Genomic DNA, 19,442 nt, shown 5'->3' with positions numbered 1-19,442 from the left:
AGGCAGTTACAATTCAGTTTAAATGTCATGGGAAGGGAAGTACCATGTGACAGTGGAGGCTGTAGGAAAGCCCCTGTGATAGCCTAACTTGTTTACAAATTCGTTGACACTCCTCTCCATTGAGGGGAAATGTCTATGTCCCCTCCCCTTGAATCTAGGCTAGTTCTGACACTGCTTACCAGTAAAATATGACAGAAATGATGCATCACCCAGTCTTTAAAGAAGTAGCAATATCCTCTCTTGAAACACTTGATCTAGGGGAAGCTAGCTCCCATGTGAATAGATATGTCCCAGGAGTGCCATGTTGTGAGGAAGCCCAAGCTAGCTTAGAAAAGGATATGGGGAAAGAGAAGCCAAGCAAGCTTTCGCTAATCCAGCCATTCTAGCCAGGTGCCAACATCTGAGTAAAACTGCTATCTTGGATATTTTACATTGGATTGAAAGGCCTCCATGAAGAGATAGCATTTAGTCTAAGACCTAAAGGATGAGAAGGATTTTGATATATGAGAACCAAGTGGAAAATTTTTCCAGGTAGCGGAGTGGGATTATTATTCAAAGATTCAGAGTTGGGGAAGTTATTGGAGTACACAAGGAGCTGAGAGTAGGTTTTAAAATGGTGATGTAGAGGTGAGCTGACTTCATTATCATCCTCCCTGACAGAAAATCAAAAACAAATATACAGTGCCAAAGTTCTTACCAGCAACAACCCAGAACTCAAATATGAGGATGAGATAGATCTTGAGGTCACAGAGAAATAAAAAACCTCTGAGCAGAGGGTAGGAGAGTTTACCTACCATCTAGGCTATAAGGATGCCCTTCTTCCCAACGCACATTCTTCCTGGCAACAAACATGCAGGTAATTTTACCCAATTCAGTTTCTACATTGGAAAAAGTGAGATTGAAGTGGTCATCCAGCTTTCCCACTATCTTAGGTTGCGCCTGGCAGGAGACCTATCCTTGCCTTAACCCACGAGAAGGATTGAGATTCCCTGAAGGAAGAAATATCCCTAAGGACAGGCAGAGACAAAGGGAGGAGGTGGGACTAGCATCCTGAGCCCTGAAACACCTGCTGTGTAACTTGGCCAAAGGAGATGCCAAATCACATGACTGTTCAGCAACAGCACCCTGTAACATGAACCCCTAGCCAGCCTTCCCACACTGCTGGGATAATGCCTTTAAAATATAACCCCTTTCAAGACAGGCAGTGCTCCAACAATTAACTAGAGCCAAAGCAAACCTGGACTTAAGGCATAGGCTTAGAGCCTCTATTGCTTCAACTGCAAAGGCTCTAATTTGCATTGGTGTTATCAGAATATCATGAAAAAAACAAGTGAAATCACTTTGCCAAACTATGTGTTGCTAACCTGTGTGAGCCAGCATTACAATGACTGCATTATTGTTTATTTTTATTTCAATAGGTTTTGAGGGGAACAGGTGGTGTTCAGTTGTATGAATAAGTTATTTAATGGTGATTTCTGCGATTTGGGTGGAACCATCACCTGAGCAGTGTACACCGTACCCAATGTGTAGTCTTTTATCCCTCACCCTCCTCCCACCCTTTCCTTCCAGTCCCCAAAGTCCATCATATTATTCTTTGCATTCTCATAGCTAAGCTCCCACTTATGAGTAAGAATATATGATGTTTGGTATTCCATTCCTGAGTTACTTCACTTGGAATAATGGTCTCCAATTCCATCCAGTTTGCTATGAATGTGATTATTTCATTCCTTTTTATGGCTCAGTATTATAGTATTTGTGTGTGTGTGTGTGTGTGTGTGTGTGTGTGTATGTGTGTGTATCACATTTTCTTTATCCACTTATGGATTGATGGGCATTTGAATTGGGAACATGTATGTGCAGGTATCTTTTTCATATAATGACTTCTTTTCCTCTGTGTAGATACCCAGGAATGGGATTGCTGGATCAAATGGTAGATCTACTTTTAGTTCTTTAAGGAATCTCCATACTCTTTTCTATAGTAATTGTACCCGTTTACATTCCCCACCAGCAGTGTAAAGTGTTCCTTTTTACTACATCCATGTCAACATCTACTTTTTTTTATTATGGCCATTGTTGCAGGAGTGGAGGGGTGGTAATTGCATTGTGGTTTTGATTTACATTTCCCTGATCATTAGAGATGTTGAGCATTTTTTTCATATGTTTGTTGGCCATTTGTATATCCTTTTGAGAATTGTCTATTCATGTCCTTAGCCAACTTTTTTATAGGAATTTTTTCCTGCCAATTTGTTTGAGTTTCTTATAGATTCTGGATATCAGTCCTCATCAGATGTATAGATTATGAATATTTTTCTCCCACTCTGTGGGTTGTCTGTTTACTGTGCTGGTTATTTCTTTTGCTGTGCAGAAGCTTTTTAGTTTAATTAAGCCTCAACTATTTATCTTTGTTTTTGTTGCATGTGCTTTTGGGTTCTTGGTCATGAAGTCTTTGCCTAAGCCAATATCTAGAAGGGTTTATCCAATGTTATCTTCTAGAATTTTTATGGTTTCAGATCTTAGATTTAAGTCCTTGATCCATCTTGAGTTGACATGTACAGGGTGAGAGATGAAGATCTAGTTTTATTCTTTGACTCGTGGCTTGCCAGTTATCCCAGCACCATTTGTTCAACAGAGCATCCTTTCCCCACTTTGTGTCTTTGTTTGTCTCATCAAAGATTGGTTGATTTTACTTGGCTTTATTCCTGGGTTCTCTATTCTGTTCCATTGATCTATATGCCATTTTTATACCAGTAACATGCCATTTTGGTGATTATGTCATTATATGTAGCATGAAGTCAGGTAATGTGATGCCTCCAGATTTGTTCTTTTTGCTTAGTCTTGCTTTGACTATGCAGGCTGTGTTTTAGTTCCATATGAATTTTAGGATTGTATTTTCTAGTTCTATGAAAAATGATAGTGGTATTTTGATGGGAACTACATTGAATTTGTAGATTGCTTTTGGCAGTATGCTCATTTTCACAGTACTGATTCTTCCCATCCATAAGCATGGATTGTGTTTCCATTTGTTTGCATCATCTATGATTTCTTTCAGCAGTGTTTTGTAGTTTTTCCTTGTAGAGGTTTTTCACCTCCTAGGTTAGGTATATTCCTAAGTACTTTATTTTTTGGTGGCTATTGTAAAAGGGGTTGAGTTCCTTATCTGATTCTCAGCTTGGTCACTGTTGCTGTATAGCAGAGCTACTGATTTGTATACATTAATTTTGTATCCCAAAACTTTGCTGAATTCATTTACCAGTTCTAGGAGATTTTTGGAAGAGTCTTTAGGATTTTCTAGTTACACAATCATGTCATCAGCAAACAGCAACAGCTTGACTTCCTCCTTACTGGTTTGGGTGCCCTTTATTTCTTTCTCTTGTCTGATTGCTCTGGCTAGGACTTCCAGTATTATGTTCAATAGATTTGGTGAAAGCAAGCATCCTTGTCTTGTTCCAGTTCACAGGGGGATTGCTTTCAACTTTTCCCACTCAGTGTAATGTTGTTTGTGGGTTTGCCATAGATGGCTCTTATTACCTTAAGATGTGTCCCTTCTATGTCGATTTTGCTAAGGATTTTAATCATAAAGAAATACTGAATTTTGTCAAATGCTTTTTCTGCATCTGTTGAGATTATTGTATGTGTTTTTTTTTTAATTCGGTTTATGTAGTGTATCACATTTGTTAACTTATGGATGTTAAACCATCCCTGCATCTGTGGTATGAAACCCACTTGATCATGGTGTGTTATCTTTTTGATATGCTTTTGGATTCTGTTGGCTAGCACTTTGTTGAGGATTTTTGCTCCTGTGTTTATCAGGGATACTGGTCTGTAGTTTTCTTTTTTTGTTATGTCCTTTCCTGATTTTAATATTAGGGTTATACTGGCTTCACAGAATGATTTAGGGAGGATTCCTTCTTTCTCTAAGAACAGTGTCAACATGATTTGTACCAATTCTTCTTTGAACATCTGATGGAATTTATCTGTGAATCCATCTGGTCCTGGACATTTTTTGGTTGGTAACTTTTTAATTACTATTTCAATCTCACTGCTTGATATTTGTCTGTTCAGAGTTTCTATTTCTTTCTGGTTTAATTTGGTAGGGTTGTATATTTCCAGAAATGTTTCCATCTCCTCTAGGTTTTCTAGTTTGTGTGCACAAAGGTGTTCATAGTAGACTTGAATGAGCTTTTGTGTTTCTGTGGTATTGTTTATAATATCTCCTGTTTTGTTTCTAATTGAGCTTCTTTGGATCTTTTCTCTTTTCTTGGTTAATATATCAATTTTATTTATCTTTATAAAGAACCAGCTTTTGTTTCATTTATCTTTTGTGTTTTTGTTTATTTCAATTTCATTTGTTAATATTTCTGCTCTGATCGGATCTTTATTTATTTTCCTCCACTGGATGTGAGTTTGAACTTTTCTTGTTCCTCCAGTTCCTGAGTTGTGTCCTTAAATTGTCTATTTGTGCTCTTTCGGACTTTTTGATGTAGGTGTTTAATGCTATAAACTTTCTTCTTAGCACCACCTATGCTGTGTCCCAGAGGTTTGGATAGATTGTGTCACTGTCATTGTTCTGTACAAAGAATTTTTAATTCCCATCCTGATTTCATTTTTGACCCAGCCATCATTCAGGAGCAGATTATCTAATGTCCATGTATTTGCATGGTTCCTTTTTTTTTTTTTTTTTTTTTTCCTGAAGATGGAGTCACGTGTGCTGGAGTGCAACGGCGCGATCTTGGCTCACTGCAACCTCTACCTTCCAGGGTTCAAGTGATTCTCCCTCCTCAGCCTCCTGAGTAGCTGGGATTACAGGCACTTACCATCATGCCTGGCTAATTTTTAAATATTTTTGTGGAGACGGGGTATCACTATGTTGGCCAGGCCAGACTGGTCTTTTTTTTTTGTTTGTTTTGTTTTTGAGACGGAGTTTCGTTCTTGTTACCCAGGCTGGAGTGCAATGGCACGATCTCGGCTCACCGTTCCTCCGCCTCCTGGGTTCAGGCAATTCTCCTGCCTCAGCCTCCTGAGTAGCTGGGATTACAGGCACGTGCCACCGTGCCCAGCTAATTTTTTGTATTTTTAGTAGAGACGGGGTTTCACCATGTTGACCAGGATGGTCTCAATCTATTGACCTCATGATCCACCCGCCTCCGCCTCCCAAAGTGCTGGGATTACAGGCTTGAGCCACCGCACCCGGCCCTTTTTTCTTTTGAGACAGAGTCTCATTCTCTCACCTAGGCTGGAGTGCAATGGTGTGATCTCGACTCAATGCAACCTCCACCTCCTGGGTTCAAGTGATTATTCTGCCTTAGCCTCCCTAGTAGCTAGGATTATGGCACCTGCCACCATTACTGGATAATTTTTGTATTTTTACTAGAGACACAGTTTCACCACATTGTCCAGGCTGGTATTGAACTCCTGAGCTCAGGCAATCTGCCCACCTTGGCCTCCCAAAGTGCTGGGAGTACAAGTGCTCCCGAAGTACTGGCGCCACTGCACCCAGTTGGCCAGGCTAGTCTTGAACTCTTCACCTCAGGTGATTCACCTTCCTCAGCTTCCCAAAGTGCTGGGATTACAGGCATGAGCCATCACACCCGGACTTGAAAGTTCCTTTTGATTTCCAATTTTATTCCACTGTGGTCTGAGAGAGTACTTTATATAATTTCAATTTCTTTAAATTTACTGAGACTTGTTTAGTACCCTGTCACATGGTCTATCTTGGAGAATGTTCCATGTGCTGATGAAAAGAATGTATATTCTTCAGTTCCTGGGGAGAATGTTCTGTAAATATCTGTTAATTCCATCTGTTCTAGGGTATAGTTTAAGCTCATTGTTTCTTTCTTTCTTTTTTTTCTTTTGAGATAGACTCTCATTTTTGTCACCCAGGCTGGAGTACAGTGGCACGATCTTGGCTCACTGCAACCTCAGCCTGCCTCCTGAGTAGCTGGGATTATAGGCACCTGCCACCATACCCAGCTAATGTTTGTATTTTTAGTAGAGTTGCGGTTTCATCTTGTTGACCAGGTTGGTCTCAAACTCCTGACTTCAAGTGATCCATCTGCCTCAGCCTCCCGAAGTGCTTGGATTACAGGCATGAGCCACCGCACCTGGCCTAAGTTCATTGTCTCTTTATTGACTTCCTGTCTTGATGACCTGTCCAGTGCTGTCAGTGGAGTACTGAAGTCCCCCACTATTATTGTGTTGCTAGCTATCTCATTTCTTAGGTCTAGTAGTAATTGTTTTGTAAATATGGGGGCTCCAGTGTTAGGTACATATATATTAAGTATTGTGTTAGGTGCATATATATTTAGTATTTTGTAAATTTGGAAGCTCCAGTGTTAGGTGCATATATATTTAGTATTTTCCTGTTGGACTAGTCCTTTTATCATTATATAGTGTCTCTCTTTGCCTTTTGTAACTGACATTGCTTTAAAGTTTGTTTTGTCTGATATAAGTACAGCTACTCCTGCTCACTTTTGGTGTCCATTTGCATGGAATATCTTTTTCCACCCCTTTACCTTAAGTTTATATGGGTCCTTGTGTGTCAGGTGAGTCTCTCAAAGGCAACAGATACTCAGTTGGTGAATTCTTATTCATTCTGCCATTCTGTATCTTTTAAGTGGAACAATTACGCCATTTACATTGAATGTTAGTATTGAGATGTGAGGTACTATCCTATACATCATGCTATTTGTTGCCTGACTACCTTGTGTTTTTTTAATTGTGTTATTGTTTTATAGGTCTTGTGAGATTTATGCTTCAAGGAGATTCTATTTTGGTGTATTTCAAGATTTAGAGCTCCTTTTAGCAGTTCTTATAGTGCTGGCTTGGTAGTGGCAAATTCTCTAGGCATTTGTCTGAAAAAGACTTTATCTTTCCTTCATTTATGAAGCTTAGTTTCACTGGATACAAGATTCTTGGCTGATAATTGTGTTGTTTAAGGAAGCTAAAGATAGGAGCCCAGACCTTTCTAGCTTGTAGGATTTCTGCTGAGAGATATGCTCTGTTAATCTGATAGGCTTTCCTTTATAGGTTATCTGAAACTTTTGCCTCACATCTCTTAAGATTCTTTTCTTCATCTTGATTTTAGATAACCTGATGACTATGTGCCTGCGCAATAATTTTTTGTGATGAATTTCCCAGGTATTCTTTGAGCTTCTTGTATCTGAATGTCTAGATCTCTAACAAGGCCAGGAGGTTTTCCTTGATTATTCCCTCAAATATGTTTTCCAAACTTTTAGATTTCTCTTCTTCCTCAGGAAAAGAAATTATTCTTAGGTTTGGTCATTTAACATAATCCCAAACTTCTTGAGGCTTTGTTCATTTTTTTTAATTCTTTTTTTTTCTGTCTTTGTTTGTTTGGGTTAATTTGAAAGTCTTATCTTAGGACTCTGAAGTGCTTTCTTCTACTTGTTTGATTATATTGCTGTAGCTTTCCAGTGCATTTTGCATTTCTCTAAGTCTGCCCTTGATTTCCAGAAGTAGTGATTGTTTTTTATTCATGCTATTTCACTGACGATTTTTCCCCTCATATTCTGTAACCATTTTTTTTTAATTTCTTTAAGTTGGACTATACCTTTTCTGATGCCTCATTAACTGAATTAATAATGTATGATCAACCTTCTGAATTCTTTTTCTGGCAATTCAGAGATTTTTTCTTGGTTGGATCCATTGCTGGTGAGCCAGTGTGATCTTTTAAAGGTGATAAAGAATCTTGTTTTATCATATTAACAGAATTGTTTTTCTGTTCCTTCTCATTTGGGTAGACTATGTCAGAGGGAAAATCTGGAACTCAAGGGCTGCTGTGCAGATTCTTTTCTCCACAGGGGTGCTCCCTTGATATAGTGCTCTCCCTTTTCCCCTAGGGATGGGGCTTCCTGAGAGCCAAACTGCAGTGATTGTTACTTCTCTTCTGGATCTAACCACCCAGTGGAGCTACTGGTACTGGAGAGTGTCTGCAAAGAGTACTATAATGTGATCTGTCTTTAGGTCTCTCAGCCACAGATATAAGCACCTATTACAGTGGAGGTAGCAGGGGAGTGAAGTAGACTCTGCGAGGGTCCTTGGTTGTATTTTTGCTAAATGCACTGGTTTTGTGTTGGTTGGCCTCCAGCCAGGAGGTGGCACTTTCAAGAGCCCATCAGCTGTGACAGTGTAGGGAGGATCAGGTGGTGGGTAGGACCATAATGCTCCCAAAAGATTATATCCTTTATCTTTGGCTGCCAGGGTGGGTAGAGAAAGACCATCAGGTGGAGGCAGAGTTAGGCATGTCTGAACTCAGTCTCTCCTTGGGCAGGCCTTGCAGCAGATCTGTGAGGGATGGCAGGGTGGCTCCCAGGCCAAAAAAAGTTATGTTCCTAGGTGGTTTATGACTGTCTCTGCTGCATCACACAGGTCACCAGGGAAGTGGGCGGATGTTAGCAATCACAGGCCTTACCAACTACACAGCCTGCAGCCTGGTCTCACTCCCTCCATGACCCCACAATAGTACCAAGTTAGTTTCCAGGCAGCCGATGAGCAGGGCTGAGAACTTGCCCCAGTCTATAAGCCTTCCAGCTGAGAAAGCAAGCAGACTCACAGTTCTTCAGCTGACCCATGGAGCCTGCAGTGGCACTCCACCTGCTTCAAATGGATTTTCTCAGATTTCCTGGTATATTCCTGTGGTAGCTCTTAAAGCAACAGTTCATGATGTGGGTCTCCACATCCTGCTTTGTCTACCCAAGCGAGAGCTGCAAGTTCTATTATTGCATTTACCTGTTGCTTGATGGATTGGTCAGGAACACAGTCACTGCTTTTTATAGCATCTCCTGCTTTTTCTAGGATAGTAAGTATATGAGTCCTATAGCTCTGGTCTCTGATACCAGCACCATAATTTCATGAGCTCTTCCATCTTCTGAAGTTTCAGTCATAAGAAGACAAATATCTTCCACCCCAGGAGCTCCTTTCCCTTTAGAACAGTTCTCAAACCTAAGCCCACATTAGAATCACCTGGACGACTTACCAAAACGCAGACTGTTAGATGGCAGCCCCAAAGCTTCTGATGCAGTGGACCTGGGAAGAGGACCAAGAATTTGCATTCCTAACAAATGCCCAGGTAAGGCTGATGCTGCTAGTCTGGGGTCTACTTTGAGAACTGCCTTGGATGAGCATGCACCCAATTTCTGTTTTTGACTGGTAGGTCTCTTATATTTTACAAAAAGGTTCCCCAAAGAATTCAAGAACCAACAAAAGAAAATTTCTTCTCAAAGTTCTTTTTTTTTTTCCTTTAACTGCATTTATTTTAATGCTGAATTTACTCACGTGCCCTAAGTTTTTGTTTCTTCAGTTTCTTCTGGGATATCTTCTTCTTCTGGGCAACCTCCTCTTCTAGTGTAGGAACAATCTGCTCCTCTTCAGTAAGAATCATCTCAATGTAGCAGGGAGAGTTCATGTACGGGTTAATCCAACCATGAGCTCTGTAGGTCCAGCAGCGCATCTTGGGTGCTTTGTTCACTTGGATATGCTCAACGACAGAGAATCTACAACTAAACCCTTAAGTTCACTGTTACTCTCTGCACTTTTAAGCATGTGCAGCAAAAATTCAGCACTCTCTTTGGGCCACCGAGTTTGTGTCCAGCCCCACTGCTTGGCCTGGGCACACCTGCCAACTCCACCACTGTAACGTCAGAATGGTACGCACTGTTTCTGTAAAGTGACATCTTTCAGATACTTTGTGGCTTCTTAATATGAAATCTAGCTGTTCTTGTTTAAAACAGTGGTAGGCATGGTGCCAATGTGCCTGGTTTCAAATGTTGGTCTGCCTGGTTTAAAAATGCTGTGCCAGCTGCAAGGCCTGGGCCAAGTACCTACCTCCTAGTATCACTGTAAGGATGAAGAGTTAATGCAAGCAAAGCACTAAGAGCCTCAGCTGGCACTGGATAAGCATGTGATAAATGCTAGCTGTTAGCATTATTATTCCGAAGTGGGACTCATGTAATTGGTTTTTTTTTTTTAATGATTTTCACATAAAAACTAGTAGAAAATTCGAATTTGTGACCCGTCTCTGGAAAATGTACAGGACTGCATAGTAAGCATTTTGGGAACAAACTTCATTTTCAGTTTCATCTAACTTTTTAACTTACCTTTTTCTTAGGACTCAACTACATTACTTCATTTTAATGTATTTTCTCATCATAAATTATTATATGAGTAGCTATATACCAATTTAAATTCTGTCTTAAATAGGTGGATCCTATATATAAATAAATTGTTCTTTATTTATGCAGCCCCTCCAATGAATAATCAAGGGGTTTCAGGTTCTGGATTCCTATATCTCAAGTTCTTCAGGAACCTGATCATTACAGCTTTACGTTATCAAGCACCTTAACCACACATTCCTAACAAAAAGTCTTGTGTAAGAACCATACTTGTGAATGCAGTTGTTTTACTTAACCCTTTAATTAAATTTGTTTCGGTTCTTGGAATGATATAGAGCATATTCTACAAAATCAAGTTGCTATCCAACTTTTGCTACCTTCCTCTTATGAAGATATTATTGACCTTCCACTGACAGATACAGACTTTAAGTGGTTTTTGTAGCCTTCGCTCATTCCAAAAGTAGTGATTCCGTGCCGAATGTATGTTGCACATTTTACAGAGCATTAGGGAGGTGATAGTGCTCAAGACACTATCTATCCTCAAGGAATTTGGACCCATAAATAAGCAGATAATTAGCATACTACAAGATGCATGTTATGAATTATAAAAATTGACATTTGTTGGATACTCACATTATTCTGCTTGTTTTACATGAATGATCTCTGTTTTATCCTCACATAGACCCTAACTGCAGGTACTACCATTTTTCTTACTTTGTCATTGTGGAAACTGAAGCCCAGAGGCCCCAAAGTCATGCTGAGTTTAAGAGGCAAAATCGGGTTTCAAACTCAGGTAGTCTACCTCTAGGGGCCGCACTCTGAATCTCTCTCTGATGCTGCTTTTCTGTAATGTATTATGAGAGCTGGAGGGATAATGTTTCCAGGGATGCTTGGACCCAGTGATGTGAAAAAAGCAACTTTGGACAGAGAAAAATAATTAGCAAGAAGAGAGAAGGGCAGGACCCTTGGCAAAGCACATTAAGTAGCAGAATTAGGGAGATTCTGTGGCAGGTACCATGGGTTAAGGAAACGCTGAATAAGCAGCCTGAAGTAATGACCTGTAGAGCCATTGGAGAGGGGCCACTGTAGCAAATTGCAGTACCAGCCCCCAGGAGAATGAAGGGCTCCACAGGTAGTAGTTTATATAATGTTCAAAATCAGCACTTTCCATGGAGTTCATCAACACAGCAGGAACTGTAAGACCTAACGTCTGAAGAGGCACTTGCCTTTGCCTTCACACGTGAAAGCAGGGAGTAGATTTTGCAGATAGGCATTGTCCAAAAAATTCTGTGTCTACATGCACTCAGTGCTTTAATGTTGGATACAGATATATAGGATTTCTTAATCATCTTCCATGTCTGAATTAGGGTCTTCAGTTACCTATGGCTGGGTAACAACTGCAAAACTTAGTAGTATTTTTAAAAATGCCATTTTATAGAGCTCATAATTTGGCAAGTTAGGACATCCCTCCAGTGCTGAGATGGCTTGAATGGTTAGAGATGGCTCTCGTGTGACATGGCATTGGCTAGTCAGACGTGTGACATGGCATTGGCTTCCTCTAAAATAAGCATTCTAAGCGAGGATGCTGCTCCTTCCTTAAAGCCTTGTAAAAGCACCAATTCTGCCACATTCTACTGGTCAACACAGTCAAAATCAGTCCAGTTTCAAAGAAAGGGAATATATATATACCTCCTCTCACTAGAGAGGAATGTCAAAGAATGTGTGGACAAGCTTATTCTGCCACGGGCCCCTTCATACAGCCTCCATTGTCACACTGTACTTACCTCCTCATGACATTTAAACTGAATTGTAAACTTTCCAGTCTTAATCCACATTGTGACCTCCAGAGTTAATGAGTGAAAATTAAGAAGGTTTGTCTTATATTTTAGAAATCCCCAAGGCTTCTGGGAAACAGAAAGCAAGTCACCCAGATTTCTTACTTAAATGAAATCACTAAAATGATTTACCAAGAGAGGTACCATAGAAATATGGATATAGTATATGCTTATAATAGATATATTATGTATACAGAAATGTGGTAGTTTTGTAGCTGCATGAGAAAATGGAAATAATAATGCTACAATTGAATAACTCATTATTTACGTAGTGCTTACCATGTAAGCTCTTCATGAGAATTGCCTCAGTACAAGAAACTGAGATCTGTTATGGGATGAATTGTGCTCTTTATCCCCTTCAAAAAAAAATCATATGCTGTAGTCTAAGTTCCAGTAAATCAGAATGTGATTATATTTGGAGATAGGATATTAATTTAAAGTCAAGCCATTAGCATGGGCCCTAATCCAATATGATTAGTGTCCTTATAAGAGAATGTTAGGACACAGAAAGACAAAAAGGGAAGACCATGTGAAGATGCAAGGAGAAGACAGCTACCTACAAGCCAAAGAAAGAGGCCTCAAGAAGAAACCAACCCTTCAGACACCTTGATCTCAAATGTCTAGCCTGTAGAGTTGTGAGAAAATTAATTTCTATTGTTTAAGCCACCCAGTTTGTGGGACTTTGTGAGGGCAGCCCTAGATGACTAATACCAGGTCTCAGGAGACAGGCAGTAATATCCTGAAAGAGCCCAGAACCTCACCTAATTCTCCATCACATGCCTTGGAGATGAAGAGAGGGTTGTGGTTCTTACCTGGAAGCACAGGCAAAGACAGCAGCCTGAAGAACCTGATACTAGATGCCAAAGGAGATTCACAGACATCTAAACTAAATTCTAGAGTGGGCAAGAAACAACCAAGAACCACTCCTCAGAATGCCCAAGGGCACAGAGTCCCACAGTTACGCATGACTGGGACTTAAGTTATTTTATATGTCTGCAAAAGAAACAGTTATCCCAGGATTGGAGGTCTTGAAGACACTGGGCTCAATTTGAAACAAAAAGGTATTTTCAATATAGGTGGAGCTCGGCCAGTAACACTTGCTTCTACAAAGGAAGGACATTCAAAGTTCCCCCCAGGACTGGAAAGTGCCAGAAAGCCAGCTGCCCCGTGCTACAGCTCAGGGAGTCTCCTTCTCCCCCAGCCACTACCAGCCCTTCTGTCGCAGCAAGCAGAGAGTTTCACTCCAAAGGGGAGGTAGGGAAGCAGATGACCAAAAAAAAAGTATATTACATTAGTTCTCTGCGGCTACTATAACAAATTACCAAATACTTGGTGTCTTAAAACAACAGAAATTTACTCTCACATAGTTCTGAAGGCTGGACATCCATAATCAGTACCACTGGGCTGAAATGAGGATATGAGCAAGGCAATGCCCCCACTAGGGGCTGGCCCCCACCAAATCATTCCAATCTCTGCCTCCGTGGCCACCCGTTCCTCCCCTCTGTCTCTGTGCCTAATCTTTCTGTCTCTTTAAAGACACTTAATGTTGGCATTTAGCCCACCCAGTAATCCAGGATAATCTCCCCATATCGGTATCCTTAACTTTATCCTAACTGCAAAAACTTACCATCTGTAACATATTTTACAGTTATTAAAAATTATAAAATTGTATAATACATTTTATTTGCAACCGTAAGGCAACATTTATAGGTTCCAGGGATTAGGACCTGATACTTAGGGTGCTGATATGGTTTGGCTGTGTCCCCACCCAAATCTCATCTTGAATTTGGGTAGCTCCCATAATTTTCATGTTTCGTGGGAGGGACCTGGTGGGAGGTAATAAGTCATGAAGGTGAGTCTTTCCCATGCTGTTCTCATGATAGTGAATAAGTCTCATAAGATCTGATGATTGTATAAAGGGCAGTTTCCCTGCACATTCTCTCCTGTCTGCTGCCAGGTAAGACATGACTTTGCTCTTCCTTTGCCTTCCACCATGATTGTGAGGCCTCCCCAGACATGTGGAACTGTGATTACTTATAAATTAGAGTCTCTGGTATTTCTTCATAGCAGTATGAAAATGGAGTAATAAAAGGGTCATTATTCAACCTACTGCAGTCATCTTCCACCTTTGCTTGGCAGACGGGATTCCACCATCTCTGTTCATTCACAAAGGCTATCTTTGAAGCTCCTGGGTAATGCCCATCTTAAGGATACACCTATATCTCTCTGTAACTGGCTGAATTCTAAAATGCCAATTTCTCTAATAAGATGACTCTAACCCTATTTCACTCATGTCTCACCTATATCTATTGTCTTTTATTTATTGACGATGAGCTGGCTGAAGGATGCAGCTCAGTGTGTGTGTTTTCCCAACATGCCAAATAAACTTGTGTTTGCAAAAGTTACAAACTGCTTACTCATAAAAACATTGGAATTCTCTCAAAAAGTCCTCTTGAAATACACAGAAACTCAAGAGGAGTGAACATCCAGCACTCAGAGACCAAAAGCAGCAGGATGGAGAGGGTGTCACATGTGTAATTTTCAGTGCATTAAGATGTGCCAGAGTGTGCTATGTCCACTAGATGAAAGCTGGAAATTGCATGGTCCAGAAGCTTCTTCCCTATGTGGATCTGAGTTGGAAGATCTCCAAAAGAGGAACTTGCAGAAGAAATGAAGAAGTCATTATTCTCAGAAGGTCACAGTGGGCAGACATGGTGACAGACCCATATGAATGCAGCTACTGGGCTCCAGTTTCCATCTCCTCTTTCTAACTCTGGCCCCACCAAACAAAAGCCTCCAATGCAAACTTCAGAGGTGCAGCTTCTCCAGACTTCTCTGTTAACCTTCTTTGCAGCCCCACACCAGCAGTCAGACACACACAGGATATGGGGTTTTCTTGCACACTGTGACCTGCCCACCTGTACCAGATCTCCTAATAATCATGTTTAGGGACTGTTTGGTTCACTGGCTGCCCTTTCCAGACTGTCTCTTCCTCAGTGCCTCCCAACCATGCTAAGTACGTTTAAATTCCTAAGGTCAATCCCTTATTCCCACAATATTTACAGTGGCTCTTTCGTCCTCCCTGAACTCCAACTGATATATAGAAATTACTTTTCCCATGCATGATTCAACCTGTAAACCAGTGAACCTAAAAGTATTTCTCAATGTTTAGTCCAAGACCCTCCTACATCAGAAATATCTGAGGAGCCTGTCTTAAATTCATATTGCTGGGCTCCACTTCAGACCTACTGAATCAAAATCTGTAAGGATGGGGCCCAGCATTCTGCATTTTAATGAGCATGGAAGGTGACTTGTGCATATGCAAGTTAAAACAATTATATTATTGCTAAAATTTAAAAACTTTTGATACCATTGAAAATGGTAGTTCAATCCATTTCCTGATTCAACTGGTCATCACTGACCAGTTGTTATGTGCTATAGACTGTGTGACCATCTGGAGGTGCATAAGGTCATCTCATGTCATCCTGTGGCATGGATACCCTAGTATGGGAAATGTGAATGTGATAATAACAGCTCTTGTTTATTAGATGCTTACTACATAGCAGTTTACATGCATTGTTTCACTAACAACCCTACAGGAAGCAGCGTCTTATTATACTCATTTTTCAGGTAAAAAGTTGAGGCTGAAAGAATATGAGCCCAAATGTCGCCTTGAACTCATCTTTGTGCCATTCCACTGTCTGCAGAATAATGCAAGTTGTTCGTGGTGTTTGGGCACCTTGGATGAGAGGGCTGAAGAGTAAATCAGAGCAGTAGAAACCACAGAGTAGGAACCATTTAAATCATAAAGTGATTTTGAAACCATTCTGAAATCTTATCTACATCCTTCCCATGGCGTGGGATTTGGCAGTTATGAAGCAGAATTATTTCACTGCACCATAAATCTGCAAATAAATGTTCTATTCTTTCTGTTAATACAGATAACGGTTAAGACATCCTGATAATCCCCCCTGTTCCCGTCTAGTTTGTAAGAGGTAGGCAATTTGGATATTCAGAAACCTGATGAAGGTCTTGACTGTAAAAGGCCTGGGGCAGTAGGAGTCTGGAGGCACTATTTGCCTTGACTGTCATAAGTTTTAACATCAAAAGTCTCCCCTCCTAATAGAGGAGAGGGTTCTTCCTGGGGAGAAGAGACTTCTGTGATCTCTATAAACCTGGGCCCAAAGCTTAAAACTTTATACTCCTCTCTCCCCTGGAGTCCCTTTATATCCTGATAGTAATATAAAGTTGCCAGTTACAATGAAATGGCTTTTTCCTTGTATTTTGTAGGTTACTCTGGAAACTCCAGGAGGGCATAACTGTGAGGAAAAAGGCTCATGGGACTAGAAGAATAATCACAGGGGCTGAGAACATTTCCAATCCTGGGATCCAGTGATCCAGTCCTAGTGAGGCTCCCGTGAAGCTGGAGGTGCTGCACTGCTGAATTCTTGGGGTGTGCCCATCACCCAGACATGCAGCACTGCCTGGGCCCTTCCTGACTGAGCTGCTTCTCAGATTTCCCATTATTCCCGTGGGATTTAGTACAGGAACCCCAGATTATTCCCTGTTACTCTGCCAAACATCCTTAGCACAAGGTTTGTTACACAGTCCTGAGCCCCACCTGGCTCCAACTTCTGCAAGTGGGAGCCTGCCCCTCCTTACAGATTACCAATACTGATTGACCCTTGGTCTTGTTCATTTGTTTTTTAATTGAAGGGATCTTACAACTCCATTGTCCTAGACTCATCTTTCCAACATCAGACCCTGTCTGAAACATACCAAAGAGGGACATACTCTTCACACGTGGAGCATTATCCTCTCTCAGTGTGACCTTGGAAGAAAGTTCCTGTAATACTCTAGCATTTCAATAGCAGGTATTCCAGAAACAGCCTCCTCATTCCCTGCTGGGTTCCTCATAGCTCAGCTTTGTCCTTCGTTCTTTCCCATTTCATTCTTATATGTCTTCTTTTGGAAATAGTTATGTGAGTCTTAGTTTGATGGATGTTTAATGTTTTAACTAACAAAATTCAAAGTAGGATTTCTGCTATGGACTGAATTCTGTCCCTGAATTTCACATATTGAAGCCCTAACCTGCAAGGTGACTGTATTGAGAAATAGGACTTTTGGGAAGAAAATAAGGTTACGGTCATAAGGGTAGAGTCCTTATCTGATAGGATTGGTAGCCTTGTAAGAAGACAAAGAACTTACTCTCCTTCTTTCTCCATACATACATGCCAAGGAATGGCCATATAAGGACACAAGCCAGGAAGATAACCCTAACCAGAACCTGACCATGCTGGCTACTTGATTTCAGACATCCAGCCTCCAGAACTGTTGAGAAAATAAATTTCTGTTGTTTAAGCCAGTAAGTCTTGGGTACTTTATTATGGCAGCCTGAGCAGACTAAGACAGACTTGCTTTAAATTACAATAAACTAGGTCATCAAAATACACCATGGCGTGTGCTATGATGGAGGTAAACATCTAGTACTATTGGACTAACCCTGTCATGAGGGCAAAATGTCTTTCCAGAAGAGATGTTGTCTAAAGTTGAACTGTAAAGGATAAAAGGGGTGGAAAGTATCTTCAAAGGAGGAGAGGCCATGCACAAACCCGGAAAGTAAAAGAGATCACAGATCCGCTAGATACTGCAAACATTTCAATATGGAGGGAGAGTAGAGTGGAAAGAGATGAGTGACAAGAGGTGTGGCTGGAGGATTTAACAGGGACAGATCGAGAAGGTCATATTAAGGAATTTATTTTGACAGCAAAGAAAAACCACCTGAAGAGTTTTAAATAAGGGACTGACAAAACAGGAGGTACATTGTAAAGGAAGGTCATAGAATGTAAGTGGCATGTCCATGTCCAGAATCAGCAACAACAACATTATAATAATTCAACAAACATGTAATAAGTGCCTATTATGGGCCAGGAGCTCTCCTAGGAATATAGAAGTAAACAAAACAGATTAAAAAAAACCTATTCTCATAAAACTTATTCTCATAAAACCTATTCTCATAAAACCTATCTTCTATCATTGCAGATGATAATCAAGAAAACAATATTGTATACAGTATGTTAAGATGGCAATTAGAGTCCAGAATAAGTGTGAGTGGGCAGGGGATGGGAGATGATACAGACTAATAAGAGAAGGCTATGCTAATAAAGTGGCATTTGAACAGAGACCCAAAGGAAATGAGCAATGAGCTAGTGGAATCTGAGAACAGAGCATCTTAGGCTGAGAGAGTAGCCAATGCTTAGGTCCTGGGGTAGGAGTAAGCCTGTCCAGGATATCTAGGGTACCAGCACAGTTAGAGTAGTGGGAGAAGTGGGGTAAAGGGAAGAGCTGAGGCCAGGAAGGCCAGCTCAGATGTCTTCTTGGTATGCATTCAAAGCCCTGATTTCTTGGGCTGCCAGAATTAATCAAGGCCCAAGAAGAAATGTAGAGTTGCTAGGATCAGGGAAGAAAATACACAAGGTAAACCTGGATAATGTTAGAATGTCAGAAAAAAAAATACTGGAAAAAAAAGACCCACCATGTTGGAGGCTCATGTCAGAGGGGCATGAAGTCAACCACAATGGCCATTTCTGGAATACCTTGAGCCACAAAATTAATTTTTAAAAAGAAGTATAGAGGCTGGACATGTGGCTCATGCCTGTAATCCCAACACTTTGGGAGACTGAGGTGAGAGGATCAATTGAGCCCAGTTTGAGTTGAGCCTGGGAAAAACAGTGAGACAAATAAAAAATTAGCCAGCTGTGGTGGGGCATGCCTGTAGTCCCAGCTACTCAGGAGGCTGAGGCAGGATTGTTTGCACCCAGGAGTTGGTGGTTGCAGTGAGCTGTCATTGAACCACTGCACTGTAGCCTGGGAAACATGGCAAGACCCTATCTTACTCTAAAAAAGCAGGAAAAAAATGTATAGAGAATATAAACTCTTTCTCATCTATATGCCACATCTTGTCACCTGGGCCCCAAAACAGCTCTTGAATCCAAACTTTCTCTCACCTACTTCATCTTCCAATCTCTCCTGGCTCATGCCCCCAACCACATTTTTTTCTTCCATTTATACACTCACATACACACAGGATTCTATGAACATCTGAGAATACACACACATACTTGGAAAAGAGAGTGGAGCCATTTACACCAATAGTTTCTACACACCTCCCCATGATCACTGGCAGGAGGCGAATTTTCACCAAGTCCTTAATGAAATAACAAAACAGAACAAGGAAACTATAGTGAGTTTTCATAAAACTAAATGTATCCCATTGAAATATCTGTTTTGATTAGCTGCAATAACGAGTACCAAATATCAAATATCTTAGTGGTTTAATACAATGAAAGTATATTTCTTAATGTGCTGGTAATTAAGTTATTCCCTCTTTACTGGAAAGTCATTTTTCTATATTTGGTTTTACTGGAAAGCCATTTTTCTATATTCTGGAATTCTGCAAACCATATTCGGCTTTGCC

At 40.7% G+C, this 19,442-nt stretch overlaps 1 protein-coding gene and 1 pseudogene across 1 annotated transcript in view; both read right to left on the bottom strand.

The window, feature by feature from the left end:
• The window catches only part of IFTAP (intraflagellar transport associated protein), a 253,244-nt gene that overhangs the window by 117,042 nt on the left and 116,760 nt on the right, over positions 1–19,442 (bottom strand). The gene's annotated exons all lie outside the window — the stretch shown is intronic.
• Positions 5,090–19,003, bottom strand: LOC100410614 (large ribosomal subunit protein uL22 pseudogene; annotated as a pseudogene).

Source organism: Callithrix jacchus, chromosome 10 (assembly GCF_049354715.1).
Source record: "Callithrix jacchus isolate 240 chromosome 10, calJac240_pri, whole genome shotgun sequence".
NCBI lineage: Eukaryota > Metazoa > Chordata > Mammalia > Primates > Cebidae > Callithrix > Callithrix jacchus.
The sequence above is the reverse complement of the archived record's forward strand: the minus strand, read 5'-3'. Positions and strand labels throughout refer to the sequence as shown.